General features: G+C 41.5%; 1 pseudogene; it reads right to left on the reverse strand.

Annotated features, from left to right (window-relative positions):
- Positions 1-5113, reverse strand: part of LOC150081233 (tubulin alpha-3 chain-like) — a 61326-nt pseudogene extending 56213 nt beyond the window's left edge.
- Between the last annotated feature and the right edge of the window lie 4041 nt (positions 5114-9154).

A 9154-nucleotide genomic window follows, 5' to 3' on the forward strand; every position in this document is an offset into this window, starting at 1 on the left:
AATTGGACTTGATCCATCATGTTCTCCACCGAAGACGTGTATGAAGAGTGAACGACTCACTTTATGGGTCTTCAAACACGTTTTGTGAGTTTATGAGGTTCCCCATCCCTTTATCATCTACAATATCCATCATTGAATAACACCACTACAGATGAGCTTTTCTGAGGCTTAGACAAAAAGGTTACTGATACAATATGCAACCACCATCCCTCTTTGAAGGTTTGTAAGTTCGGTGGAAGAAACCTGAGTTCGGGTCCTGTCGATGATGGGAGGAATTTTTAACGGTCTTTTTCACAATGTGGTTAAGTTAGTCGGTCTCAGGCGAAGGTAGCATGTTTTTTCCTCGCGGAAACTGGTTTTGGTCCAGTAAACAGAAAACTGACCTTAGAACACACGCAATTTACAGGCGATGTACACGGAGCAACAGGGCCTTAGTCTCCAATGCTCCTAAAATCCAACAACAACAACAACTGTACAGGAGGATCCTTGATATTTGTACTGGTACCCCTGAACCGATACGCAAGAGCCCAGATGCTTCTGGCACTGTAAAATAATATTAGCACATATATTAGTAAACTATACAACCAAAGCTTTCGCGATCCCAATATATTCGGCTCCATGGTGCATTTATTAGATTTTCGAGATTTCCAAATAGAGCTCCTTAAGGAGATGAATGAATACGCAGCTTACTAAAAACATATTATTGGTCTTCGTATAATGGCAGCCATGCCTCTTATTAAAAACAATATTTATGCAGTGTACGCACCAGAGTAGCATATAAAAAAGAGTAACAACATTCAAATCACGAAGCCATATCGACAAGTAAAGCAAACACGGGGCATGCGCAGTGACTCGACATCCCACTTGACATTCCGCCAACATCCCCGCAAAGACACGTCTTAAATTCACGTACACTGGTTCTGAATAACGCAGCCGGGAGAACTCCCACATCAGCAGGAGACCCGATCCCATCAGGGTGATTTCTTATGTTGATGTCATCCCGGGATGCGCGGTTTTATGAAGAGTGCAGCGGCCAACAAATTCCCGGCGGATAATGCTTCGTCAGTCTGGCATTTGGACCTCAGCTCGTTCGGATGTGTCGCCACAAATAGGCGTAAGAAGTACAGAGGTTCTTTCCGGATGGAAGGAGACATGAATGTTGGTTGTTATCTTAGTTTGTATTGTGATGCAAATCCAACATCTGCCATTGAAACTCAAACACATCTCGTCAAATTCAGCTCAAACAGTTTAGTCAGACGAAAAGTAGCCTGCTTATTACCAATGGAATAAACAGATCCATTAAATTCGTTTATTCGTTATAAAAGAGGTGTCTTTTGTTGAGCAGATATTCCATCAACAGTTTTATAATAGTTTTTGCATTATTGTAAGTCTTCGGGCCTCGAGTTAGTTAAAAATATTTTTTTTTCGTTTTTAAGAGGAAATTTCATTCATATATACACTGAGTGAACGCTTTATTACGTATCCCTGCGAATAAGTCCCCCTTTTGCCCTCAGAGCCGCTCTGTCTCTTTATTGAATAGACTCAACCAGGTATCGAAAGCGTGCCACATGGATACATCACTCAGTTTCTTGAAAAATGGACATCCTACTCATCCCACAGATCACAGATGAGAAACCACCGAAGTCGCCTGGATTCTCAGATATTTTATCTGTAAGCAGTTATGTACAATCCTCTCCTTGTGGAAGGGAGCATTATCCGTTTGGATGAACCCATTGATAGATAGATACACCGCAGCTATGAAGAGATGCTCCTGGTAGGAAACAATATCCAGATAACGTGGCATCCAGTTGCTACACTAGATGCCACAGGTTACCAATATGCACAACGAAAACCCTCTCCGCACCAATACACCTCCACCATTAGCTGCACTGTTAAACCTTGATAGGATTCCTCCAGCAATGCATTCTCTTTTCATGATATTCTGTTCTTTCCTTCAGGGTGAAACAGCAAAAACAGCAACTCGTCATACCAGGCAACGTTCTTCCAATCCTCCACTGCCCAGTGTTGCTGTTGTTGAGTCCAATATAATCATACAGTCTTATTTTTGGCTGACAAGTGGGAACCTGTTTCGATCGCTGGCTGCGACACTCCATCGCTGTTCAGATGCAACCAATTCTGCGTTCTGGTTTTCACTGTTGTATTCGGTTGTTATTTGACTGAATGTAGCCTTTACGCTACCCAAAAAGGTGATATTGCTAGGCATCGAAATGAATTTTTAAGGGATTGGTTTGTATTACGGTTTAATGGCGCATGGACTACTCGGGTCATAATGCGCCAGTAAGGGATTGGCAACAAGACTAGAGTGAATCAGAGTTAAGCAGAATTACAAATAAATCCATTCCTCATGTCTCGGAATATAATAAACAGATGAACTGGTTTAATCCTGGTCTTAATGTTACGTTTCTGTTAACAGGACAAGGTCAATTCTCCTCTCTGTCATTGCGGTGCTCCTCAGACTGTGGAGCATCTGTTATTTTACTGTAACATATATTTGGCTATTAGATGTGAGCTACAAATCCTAACGGATTTATGATTCTTTCAATTGGACTCAGTTCTTAAAGAAAAAGGATAATTTTATGGCTTTATCTGAATATGCAGATAAACTCTTTAACAGAAGAAAATCTATAATGAATAGAGATATACCTTGAAGTGACCAACACGATTGTGGTGCATTCCTTTATTAGTATCTATTTGGATTCTAAGATTAATAGTAGACAATGATTGGATATGAGCTGGTTTTTTCATGAATGGATCTTTGTACATAGTTGTAAATAATCTTTGAACCGAAATTAAAGGTTCTGCCCAGATTAATGATTCTGGAATAAAACTTGGAAAGATTATTAAATGTATTTATTAAAAAGTATTAAATGTATTTTTGTTGTGTTGCAAAACGTTAAATAAATAAATAAGATCTTTATTGTACAGTTCACCGGTACACGCAGGTACCACGACCATACAATACCCTTCACGGCACCATGCCAGGGGTTATAATCTTTTTCTAAAGCAGCTAAATCTTCTCGTGCCTCTGAAAATTCACCTTCTTCCATCCCTTCTCCAACGTACCAATGCACAAAAGCTCTTTTTGCATACATGAGATCAAATTTGTGGTCAAGACGGGCCCAGGCCTCAGCAATTGCAGTTGTATTTGACAGCATACACACAGCACGCTGAACTTTAGCTAGATCACCTCCAGGAACAACAGTTGGAGGCTGATAATTGATTCCAACCTTGAAACCAGTAGGACACCAATCAACAATCTGAATGGTTCTTTTGGTTTTAATTGCTGCAATTGCTGCATTAACATCTTATGGTACTACATCCCCTCGATATAACAGGCAGCAAGCCATATATTTACCATGATGAGGATCACATTTTACCATCTGATTTGCTGGTTCAAAACAAGAATTAGTTATTTCAGCTACAGTCATTTGTTCATGGTAAGCCTTTTCTGCTGAAATCACAGGTGCATAGGTGACCAATGGAAAGTGGATTCTTGGATATGGTACCAAATTGGTTTGAAATTCTGTAAGATCTACATTCAAGGCACCATCAAAGCGCAAAGAAGCAGTGATAGATGACACTATTTGTCCAAATAAGCGATTCAAATTGGTGTAAGTTGGTCGTTCAATATCCAGGTTTCTTCTACAGACATCATATATGGCTTCATTGTCAACCATAAATGCACAATCTGAGTGTTCCAAAGTTGTATGTGTTGTCAAAATGGAATTGTAGGGTTCCACAACTGCAGTTGAAACCTGTGGTGCAGGGTATATAGCAAATTCCAATTTTGATTTCTTTCCATAGTCTACAGATAGTCTTTCCATAAGCAAGGAAGCAAATCCAGATCCTGTACCCCCACCAAAACTGTGAAAAATCAAAAATCCCTGTAGACCAATGCACATGTCTGCTAATTTTCTTGTACGATCAAGCACCAGATCTACTATTTCTTTGCCAATAGTGTAGTGGCCACGGGCATAATTGTTGGCAGCATCTTCTTTGCCTGTAATTAGCTGCTCTGGATGGAAGAGTTAGAGAGAGAGAGAGAGAGATAATCTTTAATGCCCTTCACGGCCAAAAAGCCAGGGGTTTACATTTTTACAACCTCCCGAAACTTCCGGGAAAATAGAACAATTAATTTACGAAAACAGGTAATTTTACAAAAGAAAACATATTTTATACAAAGGAGAGAACTCCTTACGAGAGTTAGGTCTGATTGAGCTGACTTAACATCGAGATAAGAGCACCAGCTCAATCAGACAGGAACAGATGCAAGGTACACATGTCAATGCAGATTAGTCCTACTAGACATAATTTTTTTCCTGTAAGTCCGGTCAATAGCGAATTTGTTCAGGTCGGCGTCAAGTGCCTGGGTTTGCTTGAACATCTGCTGAGGGAGGAACCTGTCCGAGAGATGGAGTCGCGCTGAATGCGAGTAGAGCTCGGTATTGGCCCTAAGGGCAGCAGGGGGGATCCTCCAGCCACAGGTATCCCAGAATGAAGGTGTTGCGATTATGCCTGTTATCATCTTGACTGTTGCTAGGAGGCGTTGGTCTTCGACTAAGGTGGGAAGCCGTGGAATCCCGAGAGAGTTGGCAAGCTGCGTGGTGTGAATCAGAGCTGGAAGGTTGTGCTTCCTGTTGGCCCACTTTAGGAGCCAGAATTCTGTGGCAAAGAGTGGTTTCTTTATTGATGGTGCCGCTGACGCCCAAATTTCAGCAGCATAGAGTAAAGGTGGAAAGATGATTGCTCTTATGTACCTCACGGTTGTCTTTTTATCTCTGATATGAAGGAGATGCTCTTTTGCTATCCACCGGAGTCTTGAAGCACGTGTGAGGAGCTGTCGATATGTTCCTGTACGCACCTCATCTACAACAGTTGGCTCTAAATCAATATATACAGCCCAAGGAACATGTTTTCCAGCACCAGTTTCGCTGAAGAATGTGTTGAAGGAGTCATCTCCTCCACCAATTGTTTTATCACTAGGCATCTGGCCATCAGGTTGGATACCATGTTCCAAACAATATAACTCCCAACAAGCATTGCCAATCTGGACTCCAGCTTGACCAACATGGATACTTATACATTCACGCATCTTAAAATGTGTTTTACAGAATATTCACTAACCCAGAAAGCTCCAATACGAAATCCAATATACTTACAATGAACAAGATTCACTATTCAGCAACGCTTAAAAATACCGAATACACGAAAATCCGAACTACAAATGATCAGATCAACAAATTCGAAGTTACCAAGAATCGAACGCAGATTCCGCGTTAACCTATAGTCCCAGTAATATTAGGACTGAATCAGACAGATGATTGTTTTATCCTTTTTGAAAGTGATATGTTATTGAGAATTATGCTTATTGAAATTGGATTGCACTGCTGATACTTAGTTACTCTATATGAGACTTGGTTTGTACATGGTTGGATTTCTCTTCCATGTATGCCACTTTGTTCAAGCTGTAGATATGTCATTTGTGGATGAGACAAGATTCTTAGGTTTCTGTATGCAGCTTAGTGGGAGTAATAGATGTCTTTTTCTGTTTTGGTCTTGTAAGGATTGTAATGATCAAACTTAGGATAAGGTTTGATTTGTTTGTGTTTATTGTTGTTTTGTTGGGCAGTATGTGAAACTTGAGGATTTGAGCATGGAAAGGATACATGCTGTATGTTCTCTTTTAGGTATATGTGCATCTTTTCATCTTTAATCTCTTTCTGACTTCCTCTTCTGGGGATGCCTATTTCTTTCATCCCCTTGCTTTCCTTTTCTTTCCGCCTCCATGTGGCATGGGATGGAAGTCAGGGGACAGCGGACAAGGTGTTCACTGCCCTCTGGCTGCGAAGTTTCCAGGCGCCGGCAGTCAACATTCAACAAAACACACACACACATAAATTTATCAACACTTATTACCAGGGTTTCCCCTATGTACCAACACGGTACATAGGGGGAACTCTGGAGACCGCCTCAAAAAAGAAGAATACCTTAAATACCTTTAAGCTACCCAGCACAACGCTTCCTATATTAGTCTCCGTTGACCTCTCCCATCAACGAACTCTTTTTGATCAGAGGATCGCCTTTGGTTGGTTGTTATTTGGTTTCTGACTCAATCTCGATACACTAAAGACATTAGTGGGTGAAAATCTCAGCAACGTTGCATTTTCCGATATACTCATACTGGCGCTTCTGATGCAGGTTCTTAGTGGACAAAATACTTTTATGGTCTGCGAAAAATATCTTATGCATAAAATATTTTACCACCATAAAAAACATAAAAAGTGCTGTTGGTAACAAAATCCTTGAACGCGAAGCGGTTTCTCTAAAATTAAAGGCACGGAGCGAGTAACGAGAGCAACAACTCCCTTTTTCATCCTCGAAAAGAATACCGAAGAGCAAACAAAACCTGCTGTTACTACCATTAATTTAAGCGAAAATAAACCTGATAGCTGCAAGCAAACATAAAAAAAAAAAATGGGCGAAACGCTGAAGGAATGTTTGAATGTTGCTCACGCCGATCAGAGAAAGTTGTTCGAATTGTTTAAAAAAAAAAAGAAAACACTGTTGGAATCGAGCTGTGAGTTGTCAGTACAAGAGGACTCTAGTCCCACCCGGTGTGGAAGGACCGTGATTACAACAATGTGCTCCCAAAGGATATAAAAATATGCTTTAGCAAAATTAGTCGGACACCTCTCTGATTTGGGAAAAATGAACGATATCCACTTATATTATTCACGCTGGAATTACGCACATCCACAGAATACAGTACGTGGATCGATTTGAATGGTTCCAGGCAAGGGAGCTTACGCAATCGCATATGGGAAATACGTGTCAGCCACCGTGTTGCCACATCCTGGAAATTGTTGCCACCTCATAGAATAATCCCAGAAATTGAGAAAAAAGAGACCGGAAGGTGTTCAGAAGGGTGGTCGTGTTGGTCCTCATCGAATTGTTATCGGATTTTAAGAAGAGGTCAATTTGTACACTGTCCAGTCAAAACATTATGACCTCCTACCTAATAGTGGGTTTGTTCTCTTCTTGGCGCTATTACCGCCACCACATTGGGAGGAATGTCTTTATAAGGCCCCGGAAAGTTGGAGGAGTTATATTGTTCCATGTCGCGAGGATTGCGTCTCGTATATTTGAAAATATCCGTGTTGGAAGATCCAAACGCCAAATCTGCCGTTCCACATAATTTCAGCCATGTTCTATGGGATTCGCATCCGAAGAATAAGGAGGCCAAGGAAGCAACTGGAGGTCATTTTTGTGTTCGGCGAAACACCTTCGAACAATACTGGCAACGTGGCAAGATGCATTATCCTGTTGGAATACGCCCGTCTGCGTGGATAGTACAGTGGTATCGTCACCGTCCTCCACACACCGGGTGGTGATAATTGGCTGGGTTCGAATCCCGTCGATGACGCGAGGAACTTTAATGGGCTTTTTTCACTCCGTGGCTTAGTTAGTCGGTCTCAGGCGTCAATAGCAAAGGTTATCCCCAGAAACTGGGGTTTTTCGTCCAGCAAACAGACAAATCGACCATAGAACCCACACAATTAACAGGCATAAGACACACAGCACGGTAGATGAATTTAATTATTTGGGTGGCCTAAATATAATATTTTTTTTTTTTTTTTTGGTAGAATACACCCGTGTCATCGGGGAAGACAGTCACCATGCAGTGTGTTCCTGATAGCCACAATGAATAGGCAGATTTCAGCATTAAAGTGCGTTCTAGAGATATGAGGACTCCAAGAGATTCCCAGGAAAACATTCCTCATAACAAAACACTGTCGGCACCTGCCACTTTGTTGAACCAGGACCTTGGGATGATATGATTCCTTTCTGCAGTTTGCCAACACTTTCCATCTACTGTCCGCAAGGTAAGGTGGAAACATTTTTAATTGGAAAAAATGAACTTTCTTCCAGTCGTCAGTGGTCCAATGTCACAGTTCAGATTCAAATACTAGGCATCGTTGGCGATGGATGGCATTAAGCATGGGTACCTTCACTGGGTGCCAACTTCGGAGACCCATACAGAGGAGAATCTCAGGAGTAGACGCACAAGATTTTTGTAGGCTATTCCGGAGTAGACCACAAGATTCTGAGTTTCCATAATACCGCCACTCTTCAAACGGTACCAGACAATCATCCCGTTTTGAAGTTCTTCAGATCACGTCCCTTGCCCATGTCGATCAAGTATTTCATGTGGACAACGTGACATAAAACTGCTCTATCACATTTATGGGTTCTCACCATAAATGACAACGGTCTTTTCATGGCAACTGTCTTCCTCTCTGGCGGTGCCATCTTTCAGCAGGATAATGCGCCATGCCACACCGCCCGGATTGTTCGAGACTGGTTCGCGGAACATGAGAAAGACTTCCAGGTATTTCCCCCCTGTCCTCCAAATTCTTCAGACATCAATCCCATCGAGCATCTGCGTTTGTTTTGGAACAGCAACTCCGATTTGCGGCGTCTCAACCACGGACTTTACCGGAGTTAAAGGATCTGCTGGTTACTTGTTGGTACCAGGTACCACAAGACACATTTAGAAATCTTGTAGCGTCCATACCTCCCTGGGTACGAGCTGTTTTGGCTGCACGTGGAGGACCAACATCATATTAAATAGGTGGTCATAATGTTTTAACTCATCGGTGTATAAGGTTTCGAACGGACAGCGCATGTGCTGCTTTTAATATTTAGTGCTGTACTGGCGTGCATGGCTTTAGAATTCAGAATACAGGAGAACCCCTTATTATTTAATTTGAATTTCTGAGTATCGAGTGGTGGCAGGTAATACGTATGGAGGGTTCCAAGTTACCAGAAATTAATTAATTTCTGGGAACTTGCAATCATGTTTAGAAATCCCCCTATCAAAACATTTGTATTGTAGGAAGGGACAATATGATATATACACTATTCTACCAAAAGTTATGTGACTCTTATCCAACACTTTTGGTAGGACAGTGTATCTGCCACTACCATTAGAATCCATAAGGATGCTGCTGCTGCACGGGCATCGACAATCATTTTTGAATTCAGACATCATCGGTGAGGAATCTATTTATATCGAAGTCAGTGTACAATTAAAATCAAACTAGTTTATGTTCGCTCGCATTGCCTTCATTTT

The sequence above is a fragment of the Mastigoproctus giganteus genome, chromosome 8 (assembly GCF_048544385.1).
Source record: "Mastigoproctus giganteus isolate SK-2022 chromosome 8, ASM4854438v1, whole genome shotgun sequence".
Classification (NCBI taxonomy): domain Eukaryota; kingdom Metazoa; phylum Arthropoda; class Arachnida; order Uropygi; family Thelyphonidae; genus Mastigoproctus; species Mastigoproctus giganteus.